Source organism: Branchiostoma belcheri, unplaced genomic scaffold (genome assembly GCF_001625305.1).
Source record: "Branchiostoma belcheri isolate BF01 breed outbred unplaced genomic scaffold, Haploidv18h27 scaffold2, whole genome shotgun sequence".
In the NCBI taxonomy this organism is placed as follows: domain Eukaryota; kingdom Metazoa; phylum Chordata; class Leptocardii; order Amphioxiformes; family Branchiostomatidae; genus Branchiostoma; species Branchiostoma belcheri.
In genome coordinates, this window is record NW_017803490.1 from 3,306,193 (window position 1) to 3,315,322 (window position 9,130).

Here is a 9,130-nt window from a genome sequence, read left to right on the forward strand (position 1 = left end):
CCCAAAATCTTCTTTTACCTTTTCGGCCAAGACGTATATGCAAACCGAAAATTGAGAAAATCAAAACATTTCCAGTTATTTTATCACGGAAAAAGCAACCAACCTATGCCCATTGACACATAATTATAAGGGACAGTGCTTAACATGTTTTTAATGAAATTATCACTACTCAACTTCATGTGTGGGGACTCACTTCCAACTGTACATGTAGCAGTGCCACCTTGTAATAGTGTGCAGTACTGCATAAATGTATGTTTACGCTATATGGTATAAGAAGATACCGAAAAACATTGTATGGATGTACATGTATGATCTGAGTGCTTCGATATTTTTATGCCATGAAAAGTATCTTTCCATAGCAAAGACTATTGCAACAATATATATATGTGATGACGAAACTTATGAAATTCATGACAAGAAAAGTCATTTAAGTTGAACAATGGTTTTAGACAAGTGAAGACAACAGTTTGAAGAGTCAGTAAAACTTAACTCATTGTACACTGCACATGATGTGTTGTTTAGAAGAAAAAGTAAACTTACATGTGGCTAAGTGGAAAATAATGGCTGTTAAGGGTAATACATATAAACACTGTATAAATGTATCAGAGTGAATATAATGATTGTTGGATGAATGATTATGACATGGAGAAACTATTAAATGCAAAGCTATCACTACTTTCAGATGTTTACTTCATCTTTGTGTTGTTTTGTGTTTGTTAGCCTGGATTTTGTTCTACTCTAGTGCTGGAGCTATGAGGATAACATTACATATGCTGGAATATAACCCATAAACTATGTAGCATGCAATTGAAAATATTACTCGAACTGAGTACTAAGTATTCCAATTTGATGTTATAGTGCTATAAGAGTGTGTGTAATTTAAAGGTAGAAAAATTGACAAAAAAGCTCCATATTCAACCGCTCGTACAAGCCGTACTATGTATATTTGTCTCAAAATAAACAGGTACAAGACTAAAACGGTTATTTACCGATAAATTCGTGATATTTCGGTAGTTGGGGTGAGCCTCAAGGTCAAGAACAAGAGCGGGAAAGACCTGGAGTAAAAACCCCAAAAGAGCCCATCGCGTTTCCCCACTCGCGAAATGGCCAAATCTGGGAATGAGCGAGGCTTCGTTAGCGAGATACGGACCTTTTCGGAACGGGGACCCGAAAACGGGGGTGTGATAGGGGATGAATTTCCGCTTTTTCAATTATCATCAATTTCAGAAAAATGAAACTTTTGACGTTTTCCGGCCTCACTCTTTTTAGAGTATACTCGTCATGGTCTAATCTATATTCCTACTTATTTACTTCCGATAAACTTTCTCCGTTCTCGAGTTATACGTCAAAACGCAATTTTGCGATCAGCTGATCGCTTGCAGAAGTGGTCAAACTCTTTGCAGAAGTGGAGTTTTCGCTGTCGGAGACATTACCATATGAATAAAAACCAAGCAGATGCCAGCGAGGAAATCGTATACAATGGCAATCCTCCAGCGAAAGTTACGATTTCCCCCGTGATATCTGCTTGGTTTTCATTCATATGGTAATGTGTACGACGGCGAAAACTCCACTTCTGCAAAGACTGTGACCACTCCTGCAAGCGATCAGCTGATCGCAAAAACACATTTTCACGTATAACTCAAGAATGAAGATAATTCTTTGGAGGACATTAAGCAGGAATATAATAGAGGTTACAATAAGTATACTCTGAAAACAAGGGCAACTAAAAACGTGAAAAGTTTCATTTTTCTAAAATTGAAAAAGCGGAAATTTATCCCCTATCACACACCCGTTTTCGGGTCCCCGTTCCGAAAAGGTCCTTATCTCGCTAACGAAGCCTCGCTCATTCCCAGATTTGGCCATTTCGCGAGTGGGAAAACGCGATGGGCTCTTATGGGGTTTTTACTCCAGGTCTTTCCTGCTGTTGTTCTTGACCTTGAGGCTCGCCCGGACTATTTAAACATTACGAATCTATCAAGGAAGAACCGTTTTAGTCTTGCATCTGTTCTTTCTCAGACAAAAATTGCTAGAACGACTTTTACGAGCAGCTGAATATGTAGTTTTTTTCATCAAAATTTCCGCCATTTTTGCTTTAACATATTCTAAAAGGCTTACATATCTGAGTTTCAAATGAATTCCTGAAAGAAGACTTGAAAGAAACAAAACCATGTTTATGTCCTTCAACATATCCAATTTTCCTTCAAAATCCTGTAATGTTTCCTACACATAATGGTACAATATTTTATCTTTTAATCCTAGTAGCACAACTCCCTTATAAATCCACACACACAAATGAGACACAACGCTTCATATTTGTTTCTAACAGATTTTAATATAACAGAAAACAAGATTCAACAAACAGGTATATCAGCATTTTGACATTTCACAGAAATGCCTGATTTTAGATAAAAGTAGAAACATCAAGTTTTTTACAAATATACAAGAGTGATTGGTCAAATCATTACTAAAACTCTTTGGTCAAAAGTTTTCACTCTTACTTGCATCATAGACTTAAACTTAGACTTAAACTAAGCCTAGGTGGAATGCAAAGAACTGTCGTGGATACAAAAACTCTTGCAGCAATAACTGTTGCTATGTACTACATTGTGTACCACAAATTCACAATACCAGCTTTGTATTCCTGTGGTTTAGCAGCATTTTTTTGGCTATATTTTTTCCTATTTGACCACCCACACTTTAGAGGATGTCAACCCTAAAATTAAGTCAGTGTGGTCTAACAGGGATAGTTCAGCGTGTGAGTGTCCAGCTAAGATGTAGATGTCGTTGTCACTGGTCACAGTCATGGTCACGACAGGAGGAAGGTCTGCTGGGTAACCACAGCTGATGTACCGCCCGACTCTGGGGTTCATATACAGCATCTCTCTCTTGCTGAGGAGCAAAATAAACATTGTCATAGCCACAAACTGTCTTTTTTCATAGCATTTTAAATGATGCTTTACTTGGCTACATTTTTTTATTTTTGCAAAACCAAACCGACTGTTGTACACTGGTTTATAGGGGGAGTCAGTTGAAATCCAATGAATTACTAGTGCATGTGAATAGAATTCTCTAAATAGAATCTGTGCATGAAGAGAAATATTGCCTCTAATAGTAGTACTCATTTAAAAAGCAAAAATTCCCATATGTTCAGAATGAAGTGAGCTACATTCATCAAAATGCAGATCTATAAGTGAGTGAGTGAGTGAGTGAGTGAGTGAGTGAGTGAGTGAGTGAGTGAGTGAGTGAGTGAGTGAGTGAGTGAGTGAGTGAGTGAGTGAGTGAGTAAGTAAGTGAGTTTCCCCCACCTGTCCTCTCTGCTGTGCTGCACCCATCTCACCACTTGCCTGGTTACCAAACCTAATATAGTAGGCTGTAGGACTTGGGAGATATGATAGGTTTGGTAACCAGGCTATCTCACCACAGCCTCCCACACTCTTGTCTCCTCTTAAACATCCAGCTCATCATGGCTGATGATCTCAGTCAGCTGATCCACACTCAGAACTCCTCACTGATGGAAACCTGGAGGGGACAGATGGATGGATGAAGCAATAAGAGAATGAATAAATCATTTCCTCTGGGTAAAAAACTGTTATATCCATGCAAACTATCTTAATTATCAACAAACAAGATGTGTCAGGACAGGACCATGTACTGCAGTAGGGGTGGGAGGGTAGGATCACGTTTCAGCACTAAGGACAGGACCATGTACTGTAGCAGGGGTGGTAGGGTAGGATCACATTTCAGCACTAAGGACAGGACCATGTACTGTAGCAGGGGTGGTAGGGTAGGATCACATTTCAGCACTAAAAACAGGACCATGTACTGTAGCAGGGGTGGTAGGGTAGGATCACATTTCAGCACTAAGGACAGAACCATGTACTGTAGCAGGGGTGGTAGGGTAGGATCACATTTCAGCACTAAGGACAGGACCATGTACTGTGGCAGGGGTGGTAAGGTAGGATCACATTTCAGCACTAAGGACAGGACCATGTACTGTAGCAGGGGTGGTAGGGTAGGATCACATTTCAGCACTAAGGACAGGACCATGTACTGTAGCAGGGGTGGTAGGGTAGGGTGCTGCAAAATAAAACCACTGGCTAAGTAATCGAAATTACAGCATTTTTAACATGCCTATTTCAGTCTGGCGTACGTCATACAGGTTTTTATTGTGTTGCAAAATGTAATTATAATACATAAAATCCCCAGAGGGACAAGTTTTGCTGTACTTTAGCTGTGATTTGCACCAAATTTACCTTCAAAGCAACGGTCTTCTGCCGACTCTCCGCCATATCAGATGTAAACATCGCCTGGAAATAGGGCCGGGCTGGCCGCGGACAAAACAAGCCGGTGGCAGGGAAACCGGCGGCCCTCCAGAACCTCAACTTCAAGAACCACATACTGGAGAACTTCCGCCTCCTGTAAGTCACTTACGGCTCCAACAAACCCGTGGCGATAGCTTCTATCTTGGTAAAAACGAGGACTAATTGTTTTCACGTGTGTTTCTTGGCCAGCGGCAGCCATGATGATGATGAAGGGGCTATACCTCACACTGGGACCTGTCTTTCAACCGCAACTAGACAGGTCAGTGAGGGCCTCTAGCGATTTATCTTAGAACTGCAGTCACAGAATGCAGGTGTCACAGACAACGTTGGGTTCCGGTTTCCCGGTCTCCCCTTTACCATATATGGAAACCTTTACCATATATGGAGTTCCTTACCATATATGGAGCGAAGAGTGACAACCCATAGCAGCAGGCCTTCGGTAGTTAGGCGGCGCTTTCGAGCCGTAAGCCGAAGCCCCATATTAAAAATGTATCTTTTGTCTCCACTTTTCTAGATTCTACATACGTTTCTTATGTGTTGACATGTACCTAGCCCGTCGACGTCGTGGCATGAATGTACAATAAAGGTATTTCATTTCATTAAAACTGACAACGGGAGGGGATAGCTATGCTTGGCATGGAAGGATTGAGACTGGATGCCGGACAGCACGGGACGATATCTCCCTTCGGCCGGGAGACGCTACAGGGCCCGAGCCCAAAGTTGGCGCACGGTCCGGCCTCAAATTTATCTCTTGGGCGATAAGTAATTTTAGGAAGGAGTGTGTCGAGATGGGGACCCGGTAGCGAGCCGTGATATGACGGGGAGCCAGTTGCTACGCCGTCAGAGACCGTGATGGAGGACCCGTGAGCATGCCGTGATGGGTGCCCGGTTGACGGGATCAAAAGCGCTGCCCGGCCCGGGCGCCTGACCCTGAAGTAGGGGCGGACAAAACAAGCCGGTAGCAGGGAAACCTGAAGAACCACATCCTGGAGAACGTCGGACTTCTGTAAGTCACTTACGGCTCCATGAAACCCGTGGCGATAGCTTCTATCATGGTAAAAACGAGGAGGAAGTGTTTTCATATTTAGTTTGTTGGCCTGCGGTAGCCATGATGATGAAGCAGGGGCTGTACCTCACACTGAGACCTCCTTTTGGACCGCAACTAGACAAGTCAGTGAGGGCCTCTAGCGGTTCATTTTAGACTTGCAGTCCCAGCATGAGTGTGCGGAGATGGGGACCCGGTAGCGAGCCGTGATATGACGGGGAGCCACGGTTGTGACGCCGTCAGAGACCGTGATGAAGGCCGAGCGAAGTGTTCTCAAGATTGGGCGCGATTTGTACGACGCCATTCGGCAGATAGGTGGCCAGGAATATTTACCAGAGCATGGGCTATATGAGGTTGTGTATCGTTGCCAAACAGGGTATTTAGACACGACTTCCGAGTGACTTACGCACCGGGGCTGAGCGATATCCGCCATTGGGTACGGCGAAAAAGTACAGGGTACGGCACGAATTACCGGGTACGGCCAGAATTTTTGAGCGGGTACGGCTTGAATTTCCGGGTACGGCTTGAAAGGAGTTTGATGGGGGTGGATACTGGCCTGGCTCCTAAGGTCGCTTGTCATGGCCCATGCCAAAGACTGAACTGAATTAAACAACAATCGTTAAGCTTATTTCTGTGTTGTCCGTTTTATTGTTTGTTTACGTCCAGGTTCAGACTACTAGTATTTTACCAAAGTGAGTTGACGTGTGCGTGTATGAATGAATGGGCGGGGTGGATGCAGGTTTGGCAGAAGCGGCGTTTTTCAGCCATGAGCCCCGCACTCACGTGCACAAGAGAGGCGGTCGGCGTACAATGATACAATGAATCAACGGAAGTCGTTCAGTTTTATATATAAATATATACCTGTGAACATGTATTTTCCGCGTTTAACTGCGTGTATGTAAATCCCATAATCGTGTGTTGTGGGACTGAGTGAGTGAGCGAGTGATGAATTTGTATGAAAGGTAAATAAAGAAACGAGTCAAGAGCCGATACATTTGATCACCCCGACCAATCTAATCTGGACATTGCTCCGAAATTGGTACATTCCTCACAAAATCGGACATTCCTCCAGGTTTGAGCGTACACTCCTCCAAAATCGGTACACTTCTCAGCGTGATTGGATATTTCGCCGACACCCCGCTCAGCCCGCGGAGAAGTGTACCGATTTTGGAGGAATGTACGCTCAAAACCGGAGGAACGTCCGCTCACCCGGAGGAGTGTACGCTCAAACCGCGGAGAAGTGTACCGATTTTGGAGGAATGTACGCTCAAAACCGGAGGAACGTCCGCTCACCCGGAGGAGTGTACGCTCAAACCTGGAGGAATGTCCGATTTTGTGAGGAATGTACCAATTTCGGAGCAATGTCCAGATTAGATTGGTCGGGGTGTTTGATCTGGGAGGCATATGTGAACGAAGGTGTAAATAAACCGGTACGGTGGCATATTTTCACACCAGAATACGTGTGTTTTGCTTGCGGCTTGGTTCTGTAACCTACTGGGCCTGGCAACTGTTTCCAGATCGAGTTCTAGCTGCCCTAACATCTGCTTGGTTTCCATTCATATGGTAATGAGTTTGGTAGCGAAAACTCCACTTCTGCAAAGGCAGCGACGCATTCTGCAAGCGATCAGCTGATCGCAAAACCACGTTTTGGCTTATAACTCCAGAATAAAGCAACTTTGGACAAAGAAACTTTGTGGATATGGAATGGTGCTTGTTAGGAACATACTGTGTCAATAAGGAATCTTAAAAATGTCATAAATTTCATTTTTCTAAAATAGAAAAAGCGGAAATTCATCCCCTATCACACCCCCGTTTTGGAGCGCTTGTTCCGAAAAGGCCCGTATCTCGCTAACGAAGCCTCGCTCATTCCCAGATTTGGCCATTTCGCGACTTGGGAAACGCGATGGGCTCTTATGGGGGTTTTACTCCGGGTCTTGTCGGCTCTTGTTCTTGAACTTGAGGCTCACCCCGACTATCTAATCATCACGAATTTATCGGATAAGAACCATTCTAGTCGTGCATCTGTTCAATTTGAGACAAAAATTTCCAGAACGACTTTTATGAGCGGCTGAATACGGAGCTTTTTCGTTAATATTCCAAATCGTTTTACGGTTTTCACGCATCGAAGAATCTGTGGAAAAACGCACAATTTACTAAAAATAAAACTCATACCTTCTCCATACAATTATTAACAGTTTCTTACTCAGTTGGAACATTTGTAGATGAACTTTCCCGTTTTTTTGTGTGCAATGTTAGGTCGAGATAAGTTGCTAGTACAGTTTATTCTCTCCACACTAAAATGCAGGTACTCTACTCCCTCACTATAAAAATCCCGCTAACCCCGGTGACTAATGGACAGCTCCTCTGGCCAATTGCATACTGTCTTGCAACCGTAGCATCTGCTTGGAGATTACAAAAATCCACCACTCTTCCTGCAGCAAATCTGATCTACTGATGCGGGGTGAAAGGCTTGATGGGAAGATAAAGGGTTCTTTGGATGAGGATGACTGACAAAACGTGATCCGAATCAATTTTTCTCTGTGAATGCTGTACGGAAATCTTGGATCATAGTGAATGGCAGTTTACTTGTATCCAGAATCTGTATTCTGTCTGTGTTGTATAGCCGGTATATTAAACTGCATTTCAACCGCACCAGGACTTGAAAATCGAGTATTATCATAAATCTCAGCGCCTCTGCCGAATGGGTCCAGATTTTCTTTGGAAACTGCAAAGCCGGTGCTCAAGTAGCCTCCGTAGCAGGCTTATAGAACTGGGGGTTTGGTGGTCTTCGGCTCATTTCTGATTAGCCAAGTTCTAAAAATGGGGGTAATTCAACCAGGCCGGCTTTGTTGTCTATATGAGAAAATAGCACATAAAAAGCTCTCAAAGACCCTGAAGACCCCCAACCCCCCACTTTTTGTCATGCTATGGAGGCTAGTGCTCAAGCGAATATCATACATAAAATCAACATTCTGTTGCATTGCTGAACTAACTCCCTACTTACACGCACAGTGGTTACACAGCTCTGCCGCTGGCGTTCTGCGATGCCGAGTCAGGCTCTTACGCCTCTCAATCCTGTTACGGGTAAAACTGCATCCGTGAGGGGGATAGATCTTACTTAATGGATTATGGGGGCACAGACCTTCCCTTAACTTGACGCTGAAGTGATGGGAGAGACGAGGGCATGAACGGAGGAAGTAATGCACCAGTCAAGTTTAAAAACACACCTGATCTTGTTCGTGTGCCTAACCAGTGAGTTCATCCGTCTTGGGAAATTTCGGCCCTTAGTCAATAGTTATAAGTCAAAACGTGTTTTTGCGATCAGCTGATCGCTTGCAGAAGTGGTAAAATCGTTTGCAGAAGTGCAGAAGTTTTCGCTGTCGGAGACATTACCGTATAAATGAAAACCAAGCGGAGAAATCGTATACAATGGCAATCCTCCAGCTTAAGTTACGATTTCCCCCCTGACATCTGCTTGGTTTTCGTTCATATGGTAACGTTTTAGACTAATGTGTATCTCACATGCAAGTATGAAATTTGATCATCGCACAGTTAGCAACTATTTAGTGTTATAGATATTGTAGAGTCAGCAACTGCCACACCAACATTAACCCCTGAAGACACATTTCTACCTACCTTGTTTTGTAGAGCCGTAAAGTGGGCTGGGGGGGGGGGGGGTAGGCCGTCGTAAATCTTATCGACCCTCTGCAAGGACATTCTACCCACAGGCCTCTGTTTCACCTGGACACACGCGTCTGGAGTT